General features: G+C 46.1%; 2 long non-coding RNA genes and 1 pseudogene across 2 annotated transcripts; 1 reads left to right on the top strand and 2 right to left on the bottom strand.

The window, feature by feature from the left end:
- Positions 1-6,386: 6,386 nt before the first annotated feature.
- On the bottom strand, positions 6,387-7,336 carry LOC147579858 (uncharacterized). The gene is made up of 2 exons (XR_015252227.1): positions 7,233-7,336; positions 6,387-6,568 (listed from the first exon to the last, which is right to left on the bottom strand). It is a non-coding gene; the product is annotated as an uncharacterized LOC147579858 (long non-coding RNA).
- On the top strand, positions 6,562-10,247 carry LOC147579857 (uncharacterized). The gene is made up of 2 exons (XR_015252226.1): positions 6,562-6,935; positions 7,172-10,247. It is a non-coding gene; the product is annotated as an uncharacterized LOC147579857 (long non-coding RNA).
- A 296-nt stretch (positions 10,248-10,543) lies between these two features.
- LOC112855810 (large ribosomal subunit protein eL31 pseudogene) lies at positions 10,544-14,484 on the bottom strand (annotated as a pseudogene).
- Positions 14,485-16,962: the final 2,478 nt, after the last annotated feature.

Raw genomic sequence — 16,962 nt, 5'->3', positions numbered from 1 at the left:
GGAAGCATCTTTTGGATGGAAGGGCAAAGAAGCTGTGATGGGAAGGGCCGTACCGCCAGGCTAAAGGGCGGGACACCACGCATGCGTGGACGCCAAGGCAGCAGAAGGCACATTCAGTGGAGGAAGGAAAAAAAAGGGGCGCAGGGCTGGGGGGACAGTGGCTCAGCACAGGGCAGGAGAGGGCAGCGGGGGCTGGGTCCTGGAGGCCCTCCAAGCAAGGAGTGGAGAAGTTTGACTTCATCTTCAGGGTAGCCGGAAGCACTTGGACAGTGTTTAGTAACAGAATGATGTAGTAAGCTCCACTTTTCTGGGAGGACGCTCTCCCCCTCGCTTAAGACTGTTCAGGGGGATAAAATGTACTTTACCTGGAGACCACTTAAGAAGTCGGTCTTGGGAGGAAGGCACCTTGAGCAGCTAGCCATCCCCTTCCCTGAGGTGGAGAAGCAGAAGACACGGTCTGGGGCGGGGAATGATGGAGATCTCAAGACCAGAAGGCAGAGCACACAGAGGTGGAGACGTCATTGCCTGGTAGGAGAGACCAACAGTGAACAATCACAAAAGGTGGTAAGGGCGTGAGAAGAGGGAAGAGCAGGGCACTGTGGGATAGAAAATCAGGCCACTTTTTTTTTTTTTTTTTTTTTTTTTTAGATCAGGCTGCTCTCAACGTTGTCCTGGGGTAACGGTCAGGATGTGTTTCTCTAATACTTAAAAGTGTCGGGAAAACGTTTTAGGAGCATCTGTGCCAAGTCTCCACCCCAGTCCTCAGTAGGGTCCGCACAAACATCACTGCCATTAGTTGTAAGGAGGTGAAGGGAAGAGCGCTTTGCCAGTTTTTGAAAGTAATGGTGGTAACAGCTAATACTCGCTCGCTGCGTACCTGGCAGAGTTCTACGCACTCGGTGTGTGTACCCCCAGGGCCACAGAGCGGCTCTACGAGGCAGGTGCCCTTATAGCTCAGAGCTCCAGGCCACATATAATGAAACCGAGGCATAAAGAGGTGGATTAACTTGCCCAAGGTGGGGTCAGGATTGAATTCAAACCCAGGTAGTTCTGCTGAAGTGTTCCCCTCCCTGTCCCATTGTCCCATTCCCAACCCATCTGACACTGCCTGCCTCCCAAGGCCCTTACTGCCCTCCTTCTGCCTTTCAGTCTCTGTTCCAACCAGTGAGCTTCAGGCAGAGGAAAAACTAATTTCATGGCATGGCAGGGAAATGGCACACCCTTCAGTAGGATAACAGATGACCTAAGGGTCAAAGAATGGCAGGTGCCCAGCAGTGTAGGGAGAGGGGGCATTTCAGCTCCGCAGACCATGATAAATTCGTTCACAAAGCGGCAGGAATTGTTCCTCCACGAGAAAAAAAAAACATATATGAAGAGGAAAGACTGCTTATTTCCTTGATAGATAAGCCTTCTTTGTCACTGGAAAACCGGCAGAAACGTGTCCCATCAGGTAAGGAATGCTGGGGAAGGGAGACTTTCCAACGTGGGGTCAACCTGGAGTCGTTACCTTTCTCTTAAAAGACAGATGAGGGAGGACAAAGGCAAAAAGCCACAAAACCCGCAGAGCCTGGGGGGGGGGGGTGTTTGGGGGGAGGGCTGGCTTTGAAGTGGTTGCCGCAGGTGGGGAAAGGTGGTGGGAGGAGAGAAAAGGAATTTCCTGCCCTGCTGCTGAACCCCCCACCTCCCAGTCTGGAAAGCGGAGAGCCCTGGACAACAACAAAAGTAGTAACCTCTCAGGTAGGTCTTTCTCCGATCGATCGCGTAGAAGTATTTTAAAATATGCGAAAGTAACACATACTCACTTCAGAAAATTGAGAAAACCTACCACCTCCTGGTAATGTGGTTCTTTTTTCTATGCCTAAATATAGTTTCCTCTTTTAAAAAGATCACTTTTATGTTTTGTTTAATGTTTATTTTTGAGATCGTGGGGGCAGAGGAGGGGCAGAGAGAGTGGAGGCGGGGGACGGACACAGAGGATCCAAAGCAGGCTCTGTGCTGTTAGCACAGAGCCTGACGCGGGGCTCCAACTCACAAACTGCCAGATGGTGACCTGACCCGAAGTTGGATGCTCAACCGACTGAGCCACCCAGGCGCCCCTAAAAAGATCATTAAAAAAATTATTTTTTAAGTTTATTTATCCTTGACAGACTGAGAGAGCACAATTAGGGGAGGGTCAGAGAGAGAGGGGAAGCAGGCTCCAGGTTCTGTACTGTGAGCGCAGAGCTCAGTGCAGGGTTTGAACCCACGAACCGTGAGATCATGACCTGAGCTGAAGGCAGACACTTAACCGACTGAGCCCCCCAGGCACCCCTAAGAAGATCATTTTTAAATAGTATTTTGATTTTTTAATCTTCACAGTCTACTTTAATCTCATAAAACATCCATCTACATAATTTTTAATGGTTGCAGTTTTCCATCCTATTGGTAATTTAGACATTTGGATTACCAAAACTTTTAAAAAATTCTAATAACCAAGGGTTTGATAGTATTTTAAATTATTTCCTTGAGATAAACTACTGGAAATGGAATGCTAGATCAAAAGAAATCCACATTTTAGTGGCTTTTGCTATATCTCAAATTGCCCACCAAGAAAGTTATTCCAAATTATACTCTCATTGGCAGTGTGTGTTTTCCCACAGCCCTGCTAGCATGGGGGGTTATCATTTTAAAAAATATGCCAATTGAAAGAAAATGGCATTGTTTTGATTTACACTTTTGTCATTATTCCTGAAGTTAAAGTATGGTTTGCCTACTCTTTATAACAAGACATAGAAGACATTGAAAATTGTGCAGATTTGGCGTCCAAGATGTCCATGTTTGAGATGAAGTCAAAACTGTGATTTCCCCTCTAAATAATGCATGATAGATAGATGATTGATAGATGATAGATAGACAGACACATAGATGATAGATATACATACATAGGTCACTCCCCTAAGCTCCCTAGTGGTAGAGGAACATGGCAGGGCTTAGGGACCGTCCCATCCCATGCCAAGAGGTGAACAGCTATTTGGCATTTCAGATTTCCCATGATGCCCCAGGGGACCCAGAAAATTTCACAACAAAGGAATGTCCTGTGCAGCCCATGTGGGGCAGCTTGACCTATTCCTGAGCCCGGGGTAGTAGATGATTCTCCATTTGGCAGGGCACTGCAGAGGGCTTGGCAAATATGGACTTCCCCACCCACAGCCTCCCTGGAGGAGCAAGTAACCCGGCCTCCAGCAAAGGCAGCCTGTTCGCAGGTTAATCCTGGGGGGCCAGGGCTGAACATCTGGGGGTGATCTGGGGTGTGTGATGGAAGGATTATGGTTCAACACAACTACCAAGCATGAGGGTTGCTGTGGCTTCTGGGGTGGCCCCAAAGCCCTTGAGCATCCGGGTTCCAAACACTTGTAGGGACTTTTAGTGTAACCTGTCTGTGGGATGGAAGACTGTCCTCACTCATGTTCCAATCATTTGTTCATTTGTTTAATAAAATTGGGCGGGGGGGCAGGCGCCTGGGTGGCTCATTCGGTTGAGCGTCCAACTTTGGCTCAGGTCATGATCTCGCTGCTCATGGGTTCGAGCCCCGCATGGGGCTCTGTACTGACAGCTCAGAGCCCGGAGCCTGCTTGGGATTCTGGGTCTCCCTTGCTCTCTGCCCCTCCCCCGCTCATGCTTTCTCTCTCTTTCTCTCTCTCTCTCTCAAAATTAAATAAACATTAAAAACAAAATTAAAAAACTTTTTTTTTTTTTTTTTTTTAGGATCTACTTAATACAAAGCCTGGTACTAGATTCCAGGGGCACAAAAATGAGCAAGACTCAGCCTTTGTCCTCAAATAGCTTGCAGACTAATAGGGAGAAAGAGACTAAACAGCTACCTAAAACTTCATTTAAAAAGTCTAATGGAGCACCAGCACAGTGCCTGAGTAGTGAGAAGGGAGGAAGACTTCATTTCTCGGGATGAGCGAAGATTCCCAGGGAAGGTGCCATTCACTTTACATCATGAAGGATGGATTATGTTTCGACAACACAGGTAAGGAAGTAAGTGGGAAGGGGACTTGTTAGGCCATAGATCAAAATACCAGCATATAAAATTAGAATCATCCAAAGTTGTTGTTTTTGCAGGTTAATACAAAAGGTCAGCTATGGGCAATTTCAATCTAATACCAAAGATCTGCCAAAATAAGGGGTGCCTGGGTGGCTCAGTCGATTGAGTGTCTGACTTCAGCTCAGGTCATGATCTCATGGTTCGCGGGTTCGAGCCCCACGTTCAAGCTGTGCTGACAGCTCAGAGCCTGGAGCCTGCTTCAGATTCTGTGTCCCCCTCTCTCTCTCTGCCCTTCCCCTGCTCATGCTCGGTCTGTCTCTCTCTCTCTCTCAAAAATAAATAAACGTTAAAAAAAAAAAAGATCTACCAAAATAAGAAATGCCTTTCTTCTTTGGATTGACTAAACTTTAATTATTTTAATCACAAGAAAGAAATTTCAGCACACCCAGAGACAAGTATCTAGAGACTGTCTGTCCCAGAGTCTATCCTGAACAAAAACAGAGCATAGCAGATTTTCTGTCACAATCCACCAGCTCCTGGCCCCTGCCAGCAAGGGGAGTCTTCAGAAATGACAGGACCAATTCAAGTTTCCAACGCAGGGCCAATTCACTTGCTCTTTGGGATGGCGACAGAAGGGACACCCACTGCTTGCAACCAAGTTTCTGCCAGCAACGACCAGGCATCAATTCCAAAGCCGAGAGGTGTTTTTTGGTTTTTTGGCTTTTTACCCCTTCTATTGTTTTCTTTAGGGCAGAAGTGGAAGGACAGTAGTTACATCCAACTACAACACTCTTGCCAAGTTTCTTGATTTGTCCTTAGAAACATTCAAAAGTGGGGACACCTGGGTGGCTCAGAGGGTTAAGCATCTGACTCTTGATTTTGGCTCAGGTCACGATCCCACGCTTCATGGGATCAAGCCCGGCATCATGCTCTGTACTGACAGCACAGAGCCTGTTTGGGATTCTCTCTCTGCCTCTCTCCTGCCCCTCCCCAACCTCTCAAATAAATTAATTAAAAAAAAAAAAGAAACATTCAAAAATGAGCAAGCTATCATATAAAAGTAATACATGTTAAAACATCAAAAATAGTATTTTCCACCTATGATACCGGCAAAAGAAAAAGCTTAAAAATATCTGGTGGGGGTGTAAATGGGTACATTCTTTTTGCAGGGCAATTTGGCAACAACCATCACATTATAATGCAGTTCCTCGTCCCTCCTATTACTGAACAAGTCCTTTCTGAAGCCGGTAAGTGGGAGCAGAGTTACAAAATCAGAAAGGGAAACAAAATAACCAACCCAGCTGTGTCAGATTGGAATTGGAGGTATTGGTGGGGACCCATGATATACCATCTACTCAAATAGCTGCAGAAATAAATACACACAGTGCATGTTCACATGTACACATACACACAGATATTCCCTAGCTGTCCCCAGAGGGCTTGGGAGCAGTGACGCCTCGACTACAGAGAGCATACCTAGAGTTCAGATCGTGGCTTTTATTTATTTATTTTTTTAAGTTTATTTTGAGAGTGGGGGAGGGGCAGGGAGAGGGGAGAGAATCCTAAGCAGGCTCCACGCTGTCGGCTCACAGCCCAATATGGGGCTCGAACCCACTAACCATGAGACCATGGCCTGAGCCGAAATCAAGAGTCAGATGCTTAACCAACTGAGCCCCTCAGGTTCCCCTAGATCTTGACTTTTAAAATATTGTTTGCCACTAAAAGGAACCAGGAGTCCTTGGAGAAATGGCTGATTCAGAGCTGGGGAGGGAAGATCACAAGATGGGCCTGGAACATTTTGTTGCAGCATACGATGCATCCAAATACAAAGTGGATATGGAAAAGCAAATATAATAGTCCTGAACCAATCTTTTTTTTTTTTTTTTAAGTTTATGTACTTACTTTTGAGACAGAGAGTGCAAGCAGGGGAGGGGCAGAGAGAGAGGGAGAGAGAGAGAGAATTCCAAGAAGGCTCTGCACTGTCAGCGCAGAGCCCAATGTGGGGCTGGAACCTATGAACCATGAGATCGTGACCTGAGCTGAAACCAAGAGTCAGATGCTTAACTGACTGAGTCACCCAGGTGTCCCAGCTCTGGACCAATCTACAGAATCCACTGTCATATGGGAAAAGCCAAGTGCAGAACAAATGCATGAATGCTGTCATCTGTGTACAAAAAAGAGATGATGAGAAATGTGTCAATGTGTCAATGTACAGAGGACCACTCCTGATACAGGAAGCATGAAGTGCCTCTGGGAAAGGAGAGTGACATGGGAGGAAGGATCATCTTTCACCCCTTGTGTGACTCTGGGTTTTGAAGCAAGTGACTATAATACCCGTTCAAAAAATTATTTCTTAAAAAAGCAAAATGTGTATTACCTAGGATCAGAAGGAATATTCACAAGAAGTTTTGCAAATTTATCTGATGTTTTTCTCTTGTTCCAAATTAGTAATCTGCCTTCTGGGAAGGAACACACAGCTCCCTGCAGTGCCTTGTTTAAGGACAATAAACCATGCTCATTGCCCGTTATTTCCATCTTCTTCCCTGAGAAAATAATTATTTCCTGGGATCTTTGGTGTCATGAATTGGATTGCCTCCCCGCTAAAATGCATATGTCGAAATCCTATTTGGAGATCAGGTCTTTAAAGAGATAATTAAGTTAGGGGCGCCTGGGAGGGTCAGTCGGTTAAAAGTCCGACTTCGACTCAGGTCATGATCTAGCGGTTTGTGAGTTCCAGCCCCATGTCGGGCTCTGTGTGACAGCTCAGGGCCTGGAGCCTGCTTCGGATTCTGTGTCTCCCCCTCTCTCTGCCCCTCCCCTGCTCATGCTCTCTCTCTGGCTCAAAAATAAATAAAAACATTAAAAAAAAATTTTTTTTTAAAAGAAGTAATTAAGTTAAAATGAGGTCTTTGAGGGGCGCCTGGGTGGCACAGTCGGTTAAGCGTCCGGCTTCAGCCAGGTCACGATCTCGCGGACCGGGAGTTCAAGCCCCGCGTCAGGCTCTGGGCTGATGGCTCAGAGCCTGGAGCCTGTTTCCGATTCTGTGTCTCCCTCTCTCTCTGCCCCTCCCCCGTTCATGCTCTCTCTCTCTCTGTCCCAAAAATAAATAAAACACGTTGAAAAAAAAAAATTTAAAATGAGGTCTTTGGATGGACCCTAATCCAAACTGACTAGCGTCCTTATAGGAAGAGGGAATTTGGACACAGACCCATTGAGAGGGAAGAGGATGTGAAGACACAGGAAAAAGATGGCCATCCACAAGTACAGGAGACAGGCCTGGAACACATCCTCCCCTCATGGTCTTCAAACGAAGGGTCCCTGCTGACACGCCGATCTAGGACTTCTGGCCTCCAGAACTATGACAAAATAATCTCTGTTGTTTAAGCCACCTGGTCTGTGGTACTTTGTTACAGCAGCCCTGGCAAACTCATACATCCAGTCTCACAATAGGGTGTCCGGCCAAGGCTCTCCCCCAACAACAGTGACCTATCCAGGCAACGGACAGGAGTCCAGGGTGGAGGGAGCCGGTGAGGGAAGCAGCTCAGGGGGTATGCCCACACCCAGCAGGACTTTGTCACACTAGGGATGCAGACAGGATTCCCCAGGCAAGTGGGAGCTACTGAAGGATTTGAAGACTGAATGATGTGGTCCGAACAGAATATGTTAGAAAAGAAGGTGGTGGACAAGGGGTCGGAGTGGAGAGCCAACCAGGAGACCCCTGCAGGCGTCCTGGTGGGAGAGGGGGAAGGGCAGCCCTCTGGGGGATTAGAGCACAGGGGGGCTTGAGCGAGTTGGAAGAGATGAGAGTATTGCTCAGGTGTTTGGGGAGATCGTTCAGGTCGAGAGAGCTGAGCTCTGTGGTTGACCGTGTGAAGAAGAGTAAGAGAAACGGACAAAAGGGTCAAAAAAGACTGTACATCTCTACGGGAAGAAGGGGGAATACCAGAGAAATGAAAGCAAGCTTTGATTGGAAAGAGCAAGTCAGGGGCCAGTGCAGAAGGTCAAGAGGTCTTGGAGTGAGGGGCCAGGACCCAGGGAAGGGTCCTCGCCCTTGTTTGGGTGTGGGGGACAAAGCCAGGGGATTGTTTTTGGGGTGAAAATAGAAGTCTTTGGCCCCCACTGGAACTTGTAGAGGAAGTGGGAGGAGCAGAGGACAGCCTGCCAGTGAGGGCAGAACCAGGCAGTGAGTGTTCCGCCCCCTCCTACTTCTCCTCGCAGCAACTGCAACACTGAGGTTGCAGAGGGCAGGTGGGGATTGGCAGGACAATGTGCAGAGAGGGGATCCGGTATCTCGGGGGCACAGCATCCATGGCTCTACCAGATCTGATGCTGGCCTGGTCCTCATAATCCTGGGATGGAGAGTCACAGTAGCTCCGGAAACACAAGCACTCACACCCTCATGGGCCTGCTCTGACGCATCAGTAATTAGCAAGTGTGTTGAGCACCTACTACTAGGAATACAGAGGCACTAGGAATACAGAGGAGCACAGATCCACGCAGTCTCTGCCTGTGAGAACTGGTCTGGTCAGCTGGACCCCGTTGGTGTGGTCCAGAGCTTCCTTGAGGAAGTGATGGTTGAGGTGCAAAAATGCACAGGGGTTAACTAGGTGAGGAAGGTTCCAGTTAGAGGTCCAGCCTGCCGGGAACTCAGAAGGAGGAAGGGCTGGGAGCCAGAAGGAGAGTGGGGTGAAAGCATGCTGCAGGAGTAGGCAAGTCTCATAGGCCATGATAAAGACTTGAACACCATCTAAGAGCGCTGAAGCCACGGAAGCCTTTTAGCAGGGGAGTGGAATCATCTGGTATGTCTCCAAAAGGTTCTTACTCTGTTCAAATGGGTGGAGGAGGGTAAGAGCAGGTGCGGAAAGACGAGTCAGCACCGTGCCTCAAGAATTCCCTGGTCACCCGAGAGGAGCTTACCGAAATGTAGATTCGGGTCCAGGAGGTCTGGGGTGGGTCCTGGGACCCTGCGTCTCTAGCAAGTTTCCAGGTGGTGCCCATGCTGCTGATCCACAGACCACACTGAGTAGCAAGGGGCTAGTCCAGGTGAGCAATGTGGTGGCCTGGACCAGGGGGTGGCAGGGGCAGTGGGGAGAAACGGACAAATCTCAGACGTGCTTTGGAGGCGGGCTCTTCAGTGCGCAGCATTGGGTAGGACACGGGGAGAAAGAGAAGAAAGTATCAGAAATGGCTCTCAGATCGTGGAGTGGGTTCTCTGCGATGGGAAGGCTGGAGAAGGAGCTGGGTCTAATGGACGTTAGCCGTGGGAGATGTCAAGTTGGGAGGCGAATACAGAGTCCCAAGAGCCAGAGTGGACGCACACACCCTGTCTTCCCTCCCACATCCACGCCGTCTGCGGAGGTGGTAGTCCCCACACCTGGGACACCCAGGCCGGCTTGCCCCAAATCACGATTGCGAATCCTGTGCTCAGGGCCTCATGGGCATGGCCTGCACTTCGTCCCAGCCCTGGGTGCCCCAGCCTCTGGTGGCAGAGGACCAGAGGGAAAGCGGCCCTCAACGGGCCACTCAAATTCTGAGGCTGAGAAGGAGGAAGGGCGAGATGGAGTTGGCAGGAGAGTTTGCAAGGGAGAGGATCCAATTTCCTCACTGACAGAACAAAAGCCACTTTCTCTGGGAAGAACTTAAAGTTGGATGTCTGATCCCCATCTTGGATTTGCACGGAGTCCCTTTACCAGCCCCCGGGGGCCCGGAGAGCCGGAAGGGCTCAGTCCGCTGGCGCCATCTAGTGTCTATAGGGAAGTAGTCCTCTGGTGGTCACAGAGCGGAGGCCTCGGCCAGGCTCGGGGTGGGGGGAGATCCAGCCTGCAGCAGAGTTTGGGGCAGCTGCGGCCTTCTAGGGCAGTGGGGGGCGGGGGATGGGGGGGAGGTGACTCAGGAGTTTATGACTCCGTATTGGTCTCCTAGGGCTGCGGAAACAAGTTACCACAATTGGGTGGCTTAAAGCAACAGAAATGTATTCTCTCACAGTTCTGGAGGCTACAAGTTCAAAGTCAAGGTATCAGTGGGCCATTCCCCCTCTGAAGGCTCCAGAGAGGGAAACTTTCCCTGCCTCCTCCTGCTTCTTTGTCGCTGGCTGGTTTGTAGATGGCTCCAGTCTCTGCCTCCACCTTCAAGGCCTTCCCTGTATGCCTGTGTCCAAATTTCCCTCTACTTAGGAGGACACCAGTATTCAGATTAAAATCTACCCAGTCCAGCGTGACCTCATCTTAACTTGATTTCATCTCCAAAGACCCTATTTCCAGATAAGGTTATGTTCACAGGTACTGGGGAGTTAGGATTAGAAAGGATCATTTGCGGGGGCGGGGGGGGGGGGGGGGGGGACACATTTCAACACAGAACAGACTCCTTTCAACCAACAGCTGTTCCCTGAGCATCTGCAAAGTGCCCACCAGTGCCGGAAGCTGGGCTGGCTGAGCTGACTAGCCGACCTGTTCCAACCTTGAGGTTTTCCCATGTGGTTCTATAAGTCTTGTCACTGATCTGTGGCCTCCTGATTCACCCTGGACTCCTTAGCACCCAGAGAGTCAGTATTTCATTGATGTAGGACGAAGAAGGGCAAGAGACAGGAAAGAAAGACTGCAGGAATGATGAGGAGGGGGACAACACAGGGGTAAAGGGGTGCAGAGCACATGACATTTGAGCTGGGTCTAGAAGCAATAGAAGTTTGCCAGGCAGGAAAGAGATAAGCAAGGGTGAGGGGCCTTCTAGGCAGAGCTGAAAGTGTGAGCCACGGCTCGAGGGGTGACAGTGGCTGTGATGTCGGGGAGTGTGGGGGAGTCTGGTATGGTTGCAAATGAGGGTGTGTGGGTGGGGGTATGCTGCCCAAGGGCCGTAGCCCAGAAGATGGTGACTCAATGGGGAAGAGTTTAGAGGACCATTCTCATGGCTTTAAATATTATCCTTGGAGGGTTTTTTTTTTTTTTCAGTTTATTTTATTTATTTACTTAAATAATCTCTACACCTAACGTGGGCTTGAACTCACGACCCTGAGGTCAAGAGTCACATGTTTGACCAACTGAGCCAGTCAGGTGGCCCTCACCTTAGAGGTTTTAAAGCCTGCTCTAGGTGTCATAATTACCAGTAGAGACGGCAGCAGGCAGAGAGTCACGACAGGTGGGGTCCAGAGGGCCTCCTCGATAAAAATTGAAATATAGTGGGGCTCAGTTGCTTGTGTCTGATTTCTGCTCAGGCCGTGATCTCACAGTTCGTGAGACTGAACCTCTCAGCGGGCTCTGTGCTGACAGTACAGAGCCTGCTTGGGATTCTCTCTGCCTGCCCATCTGCTGCTTTCTCTCTCTCTCTCTCTCTCTCAAAACAAATACACTTAAAAAAATTGAAATGTAAATCTGCCCCCACTTTCTGGCAGCACTTAGTCCAAAATAAAACCATGTTGTTTTGAAACTTACCCAAAATACTTCACACAAGCCCCTGGCAGTACTTTACTGAGGTGTGCAAGCCACCCCATGGCAGCAAGTACCAAGAAACTGGATCTGTGTTAGTTTACGTGTGTCCCTCACAGTCTGGCTGTGGGCATCACCGTAGTCAACGCCTCTAATCCCGAGTGTGCCGAGTGTTGTTAAAAATGAATGAATGTTTAATTTTACCAAATGCCTCTTCTGCATCTATGAAGATGGTAACACATTTTTCTTTAATTTGGTAATATAATACATTGTGATGAATATTGATAGAAGTATTTGCTGTTAAACTAACATTGTATCCTTGCTAAACCCTACTTCATTGTGATAAGAGCATGTGGGAGCTTGTGTGTGTGTGCGTGTGTGTGTGTGTGTGTGTGTTAACTTTTTTAAACGTTTATTTATTTTTGAGACCGAGACAGAGCAAGAGCAGGGGAGGGGCAGAGACAGAGAGAAGCACAGAATCCAAAGCAGACCCAAGCCTCGGAGCTGTCAGCACAGACGTAGGGCTTGAACTCAGGAGCCATGAGATCCTGACCTGAGCCAAAGTTGCACGCTTGACCGACTGAGCCACCCAGGCACCCCTTAAAATACAGCAGTTTTGGGGAAGCCTGGCTGGCTTAGTTGGGAGAACATGCAACTCTTGCTCTCGGGGTCATGAGTTTGAACCTGGGTTGGATGTAGAGATTACTTAAATCAAATAAATAAATAAATAAATAAATAAATAACTTAAACAATGTATACAGAAAAATAAAATAGAGCAGTTTTTAAAAAATTTTATGCATCTATATTCCTTAGTGAAAATGATCTGTAATTTTTCTTGTACTTATTTGCTATCAGAAAACTATACTAACCCCATAAAACAAAATAGCTTGCTCACCTTTTTAAAATTTTCTGAAACACTTTGTAGGATATAGAGTTTATTGGTTTCTTTAAAACTTTTTTTTAACGTTTATTTATTTTTGAGACAGAGAGAGACAGAGCATGAATGGGAGAGGGTCAGAGAGAGAGGGAGACACAGAATCCGAAATAGGCTCCAGGCTCTGAGCGGTCAGCACAGAGCCTGATGTGGGGCTTAAACTCACGGACCGCGAGATCATGACCTGAGCTGAAGTCGGATGCTTAACCGACTGAGCCACCCAGGCGCCCCAGGAGTTTACTGGTTTCTTAACAGTTGGATAAAGCTGACATATAAAATCATATGTGCCTGGTGTCTTTTTGATGGGAGATACTTTTGATTACCAGTTTAATTTCCTGAATGATTGTTGATTTAGTTAGGTTTTCTGTTTTATTAATTTTGGTGGGTTTTTTTTTTCTATGAAGTTACCATTTTATTTTTTTAATTAATTTATCTTTTTTATTTTTTTGCAGTTTTATACCTTTATTTGACAATCAGCAATTAGTTCTCATCCACATTAACAGTCTGTAGATTTTTGGGGCGCCTGGGTGGCTCAGTCGGTTGAGTGTCCGACTTCGGCTCAGGTCATGATCTCACAGTTCATGGGTTCCAGCCCCGCATCAGGCTCTGTGCCGACTGCCTGCTCAGAGCCTGGGGCCTGCTTCAGATTCTGTGTCTCCTACTCTCTCTGCCCCTCCCCCGTTCACGCTTTGTCTCACTCTGTTTCTCAAAAATAAATGTAAAAAAAAAAAAATTAAAAAAAAAAAACCAGCCTGTAGATTTTTGAAAGTGGTGACAGGTACATAGGTAACCAGCGTACAGAGCTTGTTTGGTGAATCCTCATCCTTGTTACGTTTTCTGGTCAACCGCATGTGGATACGGTATGGAACATTCCTTGTTCCTTTGGCCCAGACAGCTTTGTTGAGCCTGGTGTCGATGCGCACATCTGGGGTTCCCGTCTCCTTCATAGCAAATTTCCGGATCTCTTTGAGTGCCTGAGGGGCATCTTCTTCAAACCCACTCCATGGATGCGCTTGTGAATGTTGATGGTGTAGTCTCTGGTTACTACCTCGTTGATGGCAGAACGGCCCTTCTTCTTGTCTCCATCCTTCTTTGCGGGAGCCACCCTGCCAGGCCCGGGTTGGAAAGTGAGCTACTATTTTAATATATATTTTCGAATTTGTTGGTGTAAAGTGTTTTGATTTTTAAAATTTTATTATCTGTAATCAGGTCTGTAATTATATTTCTCAATTCCTAAAATTTGTTTAAACTTGTGTGACTTTGTCTTTTATCTTGAGCAGTATCACCAGAAGTTGATCTATTTCCTTAGTTTTGTTTATTTTACTCAGATTTATTAACATATCATTTATATACAGTAAAATGCACTCCTTTTTAGTTTTTAGTTTTGACACTCATACGATCACGTAACTGCCAAAAAAAAGAAAATCATGTAAGTACTGCCACGATCAAGAAATGTTCCATCTTCCTCCAAAATTCCTCTGTTTTTCTTTGTAGCCAACCCCACCCCTGCCCCGGCTCCTAGTAACCACTGACCCGTTTTCTGTCTTTATAGTTTTGCCTTTTACAGAATGTCATATAGGGGTGCCTGGGTGGGCTCAGTTGGTTGGGCATTGGACTCTTGATCTCAGGTTTGTGAGTTCAAGCCCAGTGTTGGGCTCTGTGTTGGGCTCTGCAAAAAAAAAAAAAAAAAAAAAAGCAAAAACTAAAAAGTGCACTTTCAGAATGTCATATAAATAGAACCATATATGACTTACTTTTTGAGACTGGTTTCTGTTTAGCATAATGCATTTGATTTTATCCACATTATTATGTGTATCAATAAGTCCTTCCTTTTTGTTGCCAAATAGCATCCCATCAGATGGCTGTTCCAGTTTGTTTATTCATTCGCTAGTTGAAGGACCTTTGGGTTGTTTCCATTGTTGACTAGTGACATTGAGTATCTTTTCATGTGCTTCTTTGCCATCCAGTTATCTTCTCTGATAAAGTGTTCAAAGTTTTTGCCCCTTTAAAAAATGTGGTTGTTTTCTTTGTTTTCTAATTAAGTTTTCAGAGTTATTTTCTATTGTAGATACAGGTCTTTTGTCGATGTGCGTTTTGCACATATTTGCTCCATTTTATTTTTTTAATTAAAATTTCTTACTTTTTTTAATTAAAAAATTTTTTAATATTTATTTATTTTTGAGAGAGAAAGAGACAGTGTGAGGGGGGAGGGGCAGAGAGAGGGAGACACAGAATCTGAAGCAGGCTCCAGGCTCCGAGCTGTCAGCACAGAGCCCGACACGGGGCTCAAACTCACTAACCTCAAGATCATGACCTGAGCCGAAGTCAGACGCTTGACCAACAGAGCCACCCAGGCCCCCTGTTGCTTTTTAATTTAATTGCATTGTATTTAGTAGAGACAGTGATTAGTACAACAGGTTATTTGAAATACATTGAGATTTTCTTTGTGATCTCATAACTGGTTGATATTTGTGGTGCTCTTTGATATTTGAAATAATGTATGCTCTCTATTTTTTGGTGCAAGTTTCTATATCCAAGCAAAAATACTTTGAATGGTGCTCAGCACCTAAGTTCTCAGTAACTATGAGCTAACAGTACTACTATCTTCCAACATGCTTACACTTTTTTTCTGCACGATCTATCCATATATGATAGAGGCTGTTAGAATCTGCCACGAGGCTTAGGGATTTGTCTATTTCTCCTTGTCACGATGGCTGTTTTTGCTTTCCACAACTTGAGGCCATTTTATCAGTTGTGTGTTCCTGCATAGCAAGTAACCCCCCCCCCCCCCCCCCGCCCCAAACTGAATGGCTTAAAACAACAATATAATCTCACAGCTTCTGAGTCTGAGATTCAGAAACGGCTTAGCTTGGTGGTTCCGGTTTCGGGTCTCTCTGTGGGGCTGCTGTCCTCTGCAGGTGCGGCCCAGGGCTGGAGGGCTGGTTCCAAGCTCACTCCCGTGGTTAGCAGGTTGGTGTGGTCTCTCTCCCTGCCCAGACCCCTCCTGGGCTGCTGGAGTGTCCACATGGCACGGCTGCGGGCTTTCCCCAGAGCGAGCGATTATGTGCAGGGCAGAAGCTGCGAGGTTGTTTCTGATGCGGCTTCGGAGGCCACATTCCGTTACTTCACCACACGCTCGTCATTAGAAGTGAGTTGCTAAGCTCAGCCCATTTTCAAGGCGGAGGAGTGAGGCTCCATGTTTTGAATGGAGGAGGGTTAAAGAATCCATGTGCATATTTAAGGGACTCAGCTATGTTATTCCATCTGCCAAGGTTTATGATGTCCTGTTTTCTTAATGGCGTATTCTTTTATTATGTACTCTTCCCCTTCATCTATTATTCAGGTTTTTTAAAATACCATATGGTTTATTTGTCTCTGTTATGCTACTAAGCCACCCTTTCGTCCCTTTATTTCCAATTTCTTAGTTTTTGGTCTTTGTTTTGGTTATTTCCAATTTCTTTGTTTTGTTGTAGGTCTCTTTCATAAGTAGAATTTTATTGGATTTTTAGGACTTTGATGCGATAAATTCTTTCAATATCTGAGTTTATTATGTTTATCTTTCTTACAATTATTAATACATTTGGGTTTATTTCCACTGTCTCATTTTGTATTATCTTTTTAACGTTCTTCCTCTTTATTTCATTCTACTTTCATTTGGATTGAAAATGCTGCCAATTTTCTATAATCTCTATTTTTTTTTTCTTGTCTAGTTGGGAAACCATGAGATTGTATTTCCATTCTTTTAGAGGTCACCAAACTTTTTCTTTAAAAAAATTTTTTTTAACGTTTATTTATTTTTGAGACAGAGAGAGACAGAGCATGAGTGGGGGAGGGTCAGAGAGAGAGGGAGACACAGAATCTGAAAGAGACTCCAGGCTCTGAGCTGTCAGCACAGAGCCCGACGCGGGGCTCGAACTCATGGACCTTGAGATCATGACCTGAGCCCAAGTGGAACGCTTAACCGACTGAGCCACCCAGGTGCCCCAATCACCAAACTTTTTCTTAAAAAATTGAAGTTATTATCTCCACTACCCCCCCCCAAATATTTCCTAGACTTTTGCCTCTCTTTAGATTTTAAAGTCTCTTTTGTCATACATTTCTAATTTTATTGCTTTGTCATCAAAGAATATAGTCTGAATGGTAAGGATCCTTTGGAATCTGTAGATTTATGAGCTTACCATATTGTTTTAAATGTTGCATCTCTCAAAAAGAATGTGTATTTATTTGTTCCAGGTATGAGGGTTATAGACATCTAATAGCTCAGTCTTATCAATTATGCTGCTTGACCATGGAGGAGGGTGATAATATTTCAAACCACAATTGTCGGCCTACCTATTTCTCCCTGAAGTTTTGTCAGTTGCGGCTTGCCCTATGCCAAGATGCCCCCCTGCACTATCACAGACACATGTTATATTGATTTCTTGGTGTGTTTATTTAATGTTAATGCCAAGCTCTGTTCTCACTGGTTCCATGTGGATAGTTTGTTGCTCAGATACATAGTCCTCTTTCAGATTACAATAAAAACGTTGGTAGAGGTTAGAAATGGATCCGGGCTCATACATTTGTTAGAAGCTTAGAAA

The sequence above is a fragment of the Puma concolor genome, chromosome B3 (genome assembly GCF_028749965.1).
Source record: "Puma concolor isolate L17-30 chromosome B3, mPumCon1.1.hap2, whole genome shotgun sequence".
NCBI lineage: Eukaryota > Metazoa > Chordata > Mammalia > Carnivora > Felidae > Puma > Puma concolor.
Note: the sequence above shows the minus strand (reverse complement) of the source record. Positions and strands in the feature narration are given on the sequence as shown.